We start from the raw sequence: 10,570 nt of genomic DNA on the forward strand, positions 1-10,570 counted from the left end.
CGAAGCATATCTATATCTAACAGCTCAAGTGAAATGTCAATTGTTTGGATAATTCCCAACTAAGGCTAGAATAAATTGATCAGTTGTTCATCAGGATTTTGCCCCTAACCATAGAAGCTACCGAGCGCGATCAAAATAGTTTAATACCAGGTTCCATGTTACAAGAGGGGAGCGCAAAGCGCATAAAACAAACCAAAATAGTTTATGCATACTTGTTGAAAATTTGTACGAAAGCCTCCATTTAATACAAACCGTTGAACAATGTATATGTCGTACAATATATGTAGTTTTAACAAAATGTATGGAAATGAAATTCGGATGCGACTCAAAATGAACCATACGGGCGAAATAAAAAATAAACATCTCGTCTATTTGTTTGGCCTCCTCTTTATCAAAAACAACCTTGAAAGTCGAGAAATCCGATTATATAGATTTCAGGCAGTTTGTTCGTGTTCTCTTTTCAGAAAATGTTGAAGCCCTATCTCACAGCTAAATATAAACGACGGTATAGAAACAAACTATAGAGCCACGTGATGATGAATGATGTTATAAAAAACTACAGACGACTTTCGGAAAATGTAAAATGATATGCATTCACCCACCGTGATAAGGCAAACTACGCACACGGTACATGATTAACCGATATAAATAAGGAAACTATTTATAAACCCAGATAACATGAGCCCAAAGTATGAGAGTAAAATGATACTAATTGACAAGACTGAGTATATTACGCACTAGTTACAGGTCACAAAACATTATGTGTGTTTTATTTTAAACTGCAAACTTGGATAAGATCCATTAACTTATAAATGCTTTTCAATTATAATAGGTATTGCTAGTGTTCAATGCTTTAAATCAATTTTCAAAGAAGAACGTCCTTAAATTATATGACTTATGACCTAACTGCTATTGAAATCAATTAAGATTGATGAATAAACTGCGTGTTTTGTGTCATAGGCATTTAAGTTTTGCAATGGTATGTTTTATCTTTGGTGAAAGATATAGCAATATGAAGGATACATTTCTTTACTTCCTTTTTTAAAATGTTGACATAATAATTTGGGCTAAGAAGATACCAAAAGGTGTGTTCAAATCTGAAATGATATCAAGCGTTTCATTGGTAAAGATTGTTCAAAAGCGCGGGTCTATGTGTCAAGTGACGAATCGGCCTTCGACCGTTCTAAATAATATAGTCGAACTTTGACAAACGGATAGATAACGGTAAAGTCCTATTAAGATTATGGTGGGCATGTGCGCAGTTTTTTCATAACAAATATGATATATATTCGTGTTTATTGTGTTGTTGTATCTGTACTTAATCTAAGTTTAAAGGCCCTTTATGTGTCGTTAAATTATTCACAGGCTGTCAGCTATGCTTAATCATACAGTTTGCCAATTGGTCCGTTGCTATAAATACTTGAAAATGTTTTTAATAAGGTTTCTCTACTGATATCACCTTTTTGTATCATTTGTACAAACCAGTTCATTTACACTCAAGTACTTTTTTCGAACCAAAATCGATGGCACATCATAATACTCCAGTTGTGAGTAAGAAATCAATTTCAAATGTATGGTTGATAATTTATTACCTTTTTTGGTGATTTCCGATTGGCAAGACCATCGCATATGTAATAGATCTATTGTTCGTTAAAAAATCCAGATATAAGTAATTCAAATATTTTCATAACTATCAACGCAAAAAGTAAAGAATATGTACTACTAGTAGTTTTTCGTTTTTTAGTCAGGAATGTTTCTTTGCCTTCTTGATTATTATGAAAACATTTGTTTATGCCCCCGGATCAAATGATCGGGGGTATATTGTGTTTGGCCTTTCTGTCTGCCATTGTATGTGTCTGTCATTGTATGTGTCTATCATTGTGTGTGTCTGTCCCAAAACTTTAACCTTGCAGCAGCATTTGATAAAAACATTAAGACATTTATTTATAATCATAATACAAATAATTTGAATGGAATAAATGACTTACACAGCATGGCGACTCATAAAACATACACAGCTATTAATTTCATATTAAATTGTATAAATACGCGACATAAACATGATTTTGAGATAATATCTGTTTGCAACTTATTGTGTTCCATATAAGTTTAGAACATAGCTTTATTCAAGATTGTCTGAAATTTATAATCCTTTGTATGACACTGGAGGTCAAAGGATAGACGGCAATTTCCGAATTTTTCTAACGAAGTAGACTTGCTACAATATGTATTTTTTCATTCGATTTTGATGAACTGATTTCAGTTGACAAATTTTCATTGATTTTTTTAATATATTCATTTATGATGCTATAACGTACACTCAGTCTCAATTCTAATTAAACAAAATAAGTTTTACTATTTTCACCATAAACATCAGGTTTTTATAAGAAATTTAATGATGTGTTATTTATTAAATCACTCTTCCACGACGCTCTATATCACAAGTAGGTATGGTTTTCTTGTGTAACAAATGCATATTTTCTTATGATTGTTATTATTTTCATTGGGTAATCTGATCGAAAAACATACAATGTTTAGTGTTTTTCTAAAGCGTGTGCAACTTTTTTGTTATAAATAACAAGAGTTTGTTAAAACAATACCTTCAACCCCGTTTCCCCCCTACAATAAATGTTTCAACATGACCTCGATGAAATAAGTTAACATAATTTATAACGAGAAAGCAAACCAAAAACATATTTTGCAATACACGTTTGTAAGAATGTTCAAATAAGAAACAATCAAGATTTGTGAATTGTAAATAGCTGAATAATTATGGTATAAGATGCATAACAAATCATCATATTTTACAATCAGTTTTATTTACGTGTTGGTTGGCTATGAATACCGTAAGGTTTTGCTTACATCATCGTCATAGAAAATGTAATTGTCATTTACATTTGTGAACGAGACAGACGACCCATTTGGAATACTTTGTTTAGTATTGCCTCTGCTCATACAGTTTTCACTTAACCTTACCAAAGATCACACCCACTCTGTTGTTGCTTGATGTGTCGCTACAATATATCATTATGTGTATCATTATTTTGCCTTTCATTAACCATAGAACACTATTATTATAACTCGTTAGACTGTCATAAAACTGGCGTTATGGCTAATGATGTTTATTCTTTGTATATAATAGTTTACTATTGCTTCTTTTCAAAGGAAACCATTGCTTTTACAGCTGGGAGTTCATAGCTCGTTTAGTAGAAGAACACACTGATTAATTCAATGATTATTTACAAAAAATCGGCTAAACCGGACAAGACGATATCATTTGAGCCTCATTGGGGTGTTTTTGCAATGAGTTTCAATTTAAAAGATATGCAAGTGGCGTTTAAATTAAAGTTTTTCACGTAGTTTTACAAACTTGATCGTTCGGAATTTGATGATAGCAATGCTTTGAAACATAATGTTTGTATATGTAACTTTATCATTTTTCCATAGTTTTAATTTAATAGAAATTACTTATGTACACGACATAAATTAACCTTATGTGTAGGCAAATCGTATGTTTAAACAAAATACGTACAGGACAAAGTCAATATCAATTAAACAACACAAAATACGAATGGAAACTATATTGAAGGAAAAAACATATAGACTTCGATTAGTGTATACGTCATTTAATTGTATATTCAATTTCGTACAATGTGTTCTTCTAAACGAAGCCAGATAATATCTCTTTACCTTTTTATGTGCTTCATATATTGCTAAAACATAACGCTTCTCAAGAATGTCTGAAATAATAAAATTTGTCTGATAAGTTAAAAGGATAGACGGCATTTATGCGTAGTTTTCTCGCTGACAGGAAGTAAACCTGCTACAAAATGACTGCTGTAATTATGTTGTTTAATGTCTAGATTTGTTGAATATGTTCTGTTTAACGGACGTCAAACATTTGTATCGTTTTTTTTAATGCGATATGCTTAAGCATTAATACAATAAATTATTTTTAATCGATATACTATTTTGTTCAAGAATGCGTAAACAATTATCGATCCAGATGATAAAGTGTTAATATGTACATGCTACCATGCTTTATCTTATTGATTCTTTATTCAAAACCAGCATGTGTACTAGAAGAGCAAAGTTTATTTTGAAAAATAATAAGCTTTCGGGAAAATAATCGACTATTCTATTGGCTGTTTCTTTAATTTCAGTAGCGTGTGTTAATGACAACAATACGAGGGTGCATTTATCTTGGACATATATACTATTTAGAGTTATTGTCCATGTGTGGTCTAATGCAAATATGTTAATATGTCAATCAACAAAAATATAATATAATACAATATACATAACATAAAAGTGGAGGGAAAAAAAATTGTTTCCTTTTTATTGTTTTGACCATGTGCGGGTTACATTTATAGCAAAAGTTCAACGTTTATCCTGATACTTGTGCATTATTTTATTTGTACTTAACTTATGTTGGAAAAATTATAAGAAAACACATATTTTGGAATTAATTATTGTTTAACCAGCTATTGTTGTAACCATAAGTGTTTTTTCTTTAGAGTATGGCACGGAAAGGCATTCAAAACCATGGCGTCGGAAATCGCTAATAACCTTAATTGTGGTAATAAGCAAAGACTCATTTAGCACGACACGTTCCGCTTAAATTGTATTTTTTTTGTTTTCTTATTGCCTTGCATCCAGTGTAGGCAGAAACTGTTGTCCATGAGTTGCCTATGCGGACTGCATACACTGATATGGGACGACACATCGATTATGCATACAACCTTGTTTTCGATGAGCTGGATCAAATATTTAAGATGAGTGTACACTTTACCCTTCGACGCTCATTGTTAATCCTTATTTATTTATATACAAACAGAGCATTCAGAAAGAGTGACGTGTGCAAACTTAACGAAAGCGAGTTAATCCGAAATACAGGGCGCGTATGAAACGGTGAGTAAAATATTCCTGGTTTGGAACGACGACGTGTTGGTTAAGAAGGTCATGTTTCCGTTTAATGAAGTAGATAAAGTATAAATAATAATACTGAAATAATACTGATACTCTTAGAAAATAAGTAAGTACATTCACTTACATTAAAGAACATACATTTTATTAAGGCGTTTTTATAAATGAAAAAAAGTTGTTGTATTCATATATTTTTATTTGTATATACGAAAATTAACAAAATGTGTATTAATATATTTTTAGTTGTATATGTACATACAAGTTTCGTTTTTTATGTTACTTTAGGACTAGTTATACGAATCTAAAGAATATATGACGTAAACGTCTGCAATATTTTGAAGACAGTCCAAATGTTCGCATTTTCTAACCAGATTTTCAGTTCATTTTCTAAAGAAAGAAGTGCCTTTTCTGAAACATTTAGTCCCATGTTTAAAGAAAAGTTCTTTAGTATTCGTCACAGGCGTACACCTCAACGCGGATGCCCGAATGTGAATTCGTCCACGTGAGCGGAAGGATGCGAAGGTAGGACAGATAACTGGAGACGGGAGAACTTGCTTCGTAATCGCATTGAAGCTCGCTCTACTTCCGGTAAAATTCTGCATGAAGAATAGTGGTTAGTTAGATATTGTGTGCGGTCATGAGAGCGTGAACAATAAACTCATTTGACATTTTAATATCATGTAAAATCTGTTGCAAAGCGGCTGTAAACATTAGTCATTGTATCATCTATTCATCATATATTTCCTTAAGGTTATGCTCCTAACGATGAACTAATTGTGTTTCAAATGGTTAAAAATTCAGCTTAAAGTCTCGGTAAGTTGATGCATTAAAGTGATGGAGTTTTACATACGTACACCTACTTTCGTATGAACTAAATATTTGAGCCAATATCTATTCTAAGACTTTTTTTACAAATGTTTCAAATGAACGTTTTACTTATCGAATGCTTATTTTAATATAATATGAACAAATGCGTTTATCAATGTCAATACTTGTAAAATGATTGACATAATTGAGAAATGTCGTTGGCTTTTCCAAAGGTTATTTATATATTTAAAATTCAATTATTTTCTTTGTTGAAATTGGTCAATAGCTTCGTTTCGTGGTTTGTATTGACGTTACCGTTGACGCCGCGTCAGTGAACGCGTTGCCGTCGACGCTGCATGAGAGTTTGTAGGTGACCAGATTGAACGTGTCCGAGTAGCCTTGCGTGGCAACAGCGTGAACCTTCCGCTCGTTCCCGAAATCAATCTGCAACGATATCAAAGTACTCAAAGCACATTTGCTTTTGTGCCATTCAAATCGTTACCGTACATTGAAAGTCAGACTCAAGTCGGACGTTTATATCGAACTTATTTTTGGCTTAAAATATTGACCACCATCCAATTTTTGCTACATATCTGCGATATGAATTCCATTAATTGGTTGTTTCAAATTTTGATGTTTTGGCTCAGGTTAATTGTAATTTAATGACGCCATAAGCCATTTTACATAGAGAATACATGGTTGGTGCCGAGATGGAGAAAGTTTATCCGGTGAGGCTTAGAAAAAGAAAATAGGGCAAGCTTTTTTTATGTATAATTGATGATCATAATTTCTCGGAAAGTTAGTGTTCTGATTTAATATAATATGCAAATAACTAGAAACCGTAACTAATTTTGTGTCCAGGATGTTGGAGCAATGTACGACTACTAAGTTAACATAAGTTTTTCAATATCGAAATACTTGTATAACAGGTAGGGGGATGACTGTATAGGTGGATGGTTGGATCACTGTATAGGGGATGGCTGTGTGCATAAATTAATGAAAAATCCCCATACATATAAATAAAATAAATGATATAATTTAATAGATTTTATGACAATAATCTATAAACAATTCAAAACCGAAGGCATAGGTACCTGAATGATAAAGAGGATTTGCCCTTCGTCCAGATAGATTGAGCCACCGTACCCGGCTGCCAGCGTCACGTTTCAATTCAGGTCGGACTAGGAACAAATGACAAGTGGCTTGATAACACCAAAGTAAACACATGTTTGTTTCCACTAACATTTAAGCATCGCTCTGGTAAAACGAGGCTTTATTGATTTGTGGAAAGTGTTGTTCCAGATTAGACATTGTTCTCCGAGCAGGCTAACCAAAGGCGACACTGTCCGCTTGTATCGATTGTTTCGTTGAAAGGAAGTCTCCTTTATACAAAAATAAAGTCTAGCCGGAGAGTACGCCCCCTTATAAGAAATGGCACTACAAATGTGTGCAACTTGAAACAAGAGAACACTTTGCTTTGATGTATTCTAAAGTTCCTCGCTTGAACTGTTGAATTTCTTTTTAAGAGACGTATGGAACGGATAGAAATACTTAGGAGAAATGCGCATGAATACAAGATGGCGACTCACGTTCAGTCCGATCGCTCCATTCTGCTCGGCCTTTATCGCGATGCTCGGCTGGTCAATGAACAGCGGGCTGAAAACATTGAGCAACTTAAAACCATTTCACAAAACCGCCTTACAGAGCAGTCTGCCAAAATGTGTAAATTTGATGACTCACTGAATATTCCAAGCTGCCAACACCATCCCCACCCACCCATAAAAACGAATTAAGAAACCACCCTAAACACCCAAAAAAAGAGAAAACCAACATTATGTGTTGTTGTTTTTTTGCTTTGAAAGGGGTTGATCTTATTTTGCTTTTCTCCACACAGAAAATCCTGCATTTAGGCGGTTGTCTATTTCGTCATTGTAATATTTAACAATTTTCTTACTTCAAACGATTAAGGCAATTCTGAACGAGAACAAAATCGAGTATCATTGTTTAAAAACGTTTGTAAAAATCTGTACATAACCAATGCAAACATAATATATTAACTTTAATAAATTTAATACAACAAACAAAGTTCATAACTTCTCATCGAATGTATTATTGCTCTTTTTTTCTCAGCAAAATTTCGAAACCAATTAAGTTGTATTGCACCGCAGCTATCAAAAGCGTCATACGCACACAATAAAATAATACGTGTCATTCTAATATAAATGTAACTCACTCATACGAAGCCAACAGAACGGTCGCTGGAAGCAGCAAAGTCGACAGCACGAAAACTATCATCGCCATTTTGTTCGAAATTCGAATATACGAAAGTCGATTTAAAACTTCCGGTGTTTAGACTCTGTTCGGGGATATTCTTAAAATTATTGTTTCCAGTTTAAATATTACATCACAATATGCGTCTGTGTGGGGCGTAATGTATTAATAGTGAGCCTGTAATAGGTATAGAATGCGACAGTCAATTTGTGTTTTAATGATTAGTTTGATAATTTAATCTGAAATAAGGAACTGTCATCTTCGTTTGCTTAATTGCCAGTCTGATATGAATTCTGAACTGGCCTTAATATTGTATGAATGAATAGACACATGTCTGACCTAATTCACCAGAATGGTACAATATTGTGACATTGTGTTAAAGAACATGAAGTTATTGTCCTTTTAAGTGCCTTGTTTTGCTACCCTGTGCTTATAATAAATGTTCTTATCTGCACTGGTATCAATCATTTAAATGTGTCAATTGAACACAATCGCACTGTTTTCTCAGCTGCCAAGGTATCAATAACATTTTTGTTCTCTCGATCCTTGTAACCAACTTTGGAAAATGCATGGAAACTGGTCAAACCGCTTGTCAAAAGATTTATCAAAATATTACGAAGATAATTTTTGGCGACGCCATTTAGAAAGGAATTGACAATGGAGTTGTTGAAGGTTCTGGTCGTCTTTTTGAGTCTGGTGTATGTCGCAAACGCGAGGCGTGTTAAACCAACTATTGTTGTAATTGTTTAAATCGATAGCAAGTATATAAATCGGAATATTTTTTATTTATTTTCATTGCGCTATACATGTGCTTTTCATTTGCTCTATTCCGTCCCGTAATCCAGTTTAGTAAGAAAAATAAAGAATTTACCCTGACAATGATTCGATATTTGCATGAAACTCACACGAACATTGGAAGACGAAATGACCTATGGGACAATTTTAACCAAATAATCAAACTATTAACAATTGTGTCAAATGAATTGCCAGGAAATAAACAAATATATATCTCGCCCTTACATTTTAGATCCCATTATAATTAGAATGAAAAATGTACCGGCAACGGAAATCTAATTATCTTATATTGCTGTAATCGTTTCATTTCTCAATTCGTCATTTTCATTTCAGCTTTTTCGAAGTTCGATACCGGAGCGTTGTGCTCGCAGCAGAAACGGACGGGAATCTAACCATCTACTAGTAGGTAGCTGAGATTGAGACATACAGGAACCTTTTCTGAGATGCTGAACATGGCTATTTGTTATGCATTCGATCCGCGTTCTGTGAAAACTGGGCTTAATTGCTTCAAAGTAAATTTGCCCCAGATTATCCTACACAATCCACACAGGCTTATTAAGAACGAGTCTTTTCGCCTAATTTGTATTCTTATTAAGAAGAGATCTCGTTTAAACAAACTTCTATTTAAGCGGAAAAAGTCGTCATTGATTAGCTTATGCGGACTGCACAGGCTAATCTACGACGAAAATCTACGCATATGAATTTAGCTATTTTTTCCCAAAAAGCGAATTATTTAATACAGATAGATTGGAGATTTGATCGGGGGTTAATTGATAATGCAAATGATAACATCGATGATGATAATTTTCATTATAAGCGTTCGCTGATTAACATGAATGCGATGAAAATGGTAATGGTAATGAATCTAAAAAAACGTGAAATCGATTTATTGTGTTCAAGTTGACGATTTTGTAAAAATGCAGCTGCTGATGATGATGATGATTATTGTGATGATGAGTATTAATGTAATAAATATGTTACTGCTGCTGCTGATCATGATGAAAATTGGGAAGCCAATGCTTTGACGAGGCTTTCTATTATGCTGATGATTACGACATGTCAGCCAGACATGTATACATTTTACTTCTGAATAGTTGCACTTGTATATGTTTGTTAGGCTGGCCTCAATGCTTGCAACATTAACGTGCCCTCTGGAAAGAGGGGCACAGTATTCATCGGACGAACGGACATGCTCAAGCTGTTTGAGGTTTGTTTAAGGATAAAAATAAACCGACTTGACATCGTATGGGAAAGGTATAAAGAGATTATGTTTCAGGTCTATATAAGAAATGCGTATTTAGAAAAGATTATTTCGCCTTGATGCTTTAAAATTAAATGTGCCTAATTACTGTAAGCTTTTCTCTAACCTAGATTTTTTTTAAATTAATCGCGTTTTGCTTACCTGCGCGAGTATGTTTTCACGGTACAAATTGTTCAATTCGGGTATCAAATTCCAATACCCATGTTGGTATATAGATGCGCTACATACATCACACATGTTCATGTATGTAAACATATTGTTCGTAGAAATCTTGCTGTCACATTTTAAATATATGCCTTCTAAGAATGTCCTAAACTATTCTCAAATTCCCTCTCGCGATATGTTAAATATATATCTTTACGTGTGCTCGATAAGTCGTTGTTTGCATCGGTACTACATAAAGTATCAGCTCTTACGTATTTTACAAACAACCCGTAGTACGGAAAATATACTGAAAAGTACCCCGCAGTATGGCTGGATGCCTTTAAGCGTATTATCGATACCCGGGGT

The 10,570-nt window shown here is 33.7% G+C and overlaps 1 protein-coding gene across 1 annotated transcript in view; it reads left to right on the forward strand.

Annotated features, from left to right (window-relative positions):
- The window catches only part of LOC127835807 (guanylate cyclase soluble subunit beta-2-like), a 296,454-nt gene that overhangs the window by 254,606 nt on the left and 31,278 nt on the right, over window positions 1-10,570 (forward strand). The gene's annotated exons all lie outside the window — the stretch shown is intronic.

Source organism: Dreissena polymorpha, chromosome 6 (genome assembly GCF_020536995.1).
Source record: "Dreissena polymorpha isolate Duluth1 chromosome 6, UMN_Dpol_1.0, whole genome shotgun sequence".
Lineage (NCBI taxonomy): Eukaryota > Metazoa > Mollusca > Bivalvia > Myida > Dreissenidae > Dreissena > Dreissena polymorpha.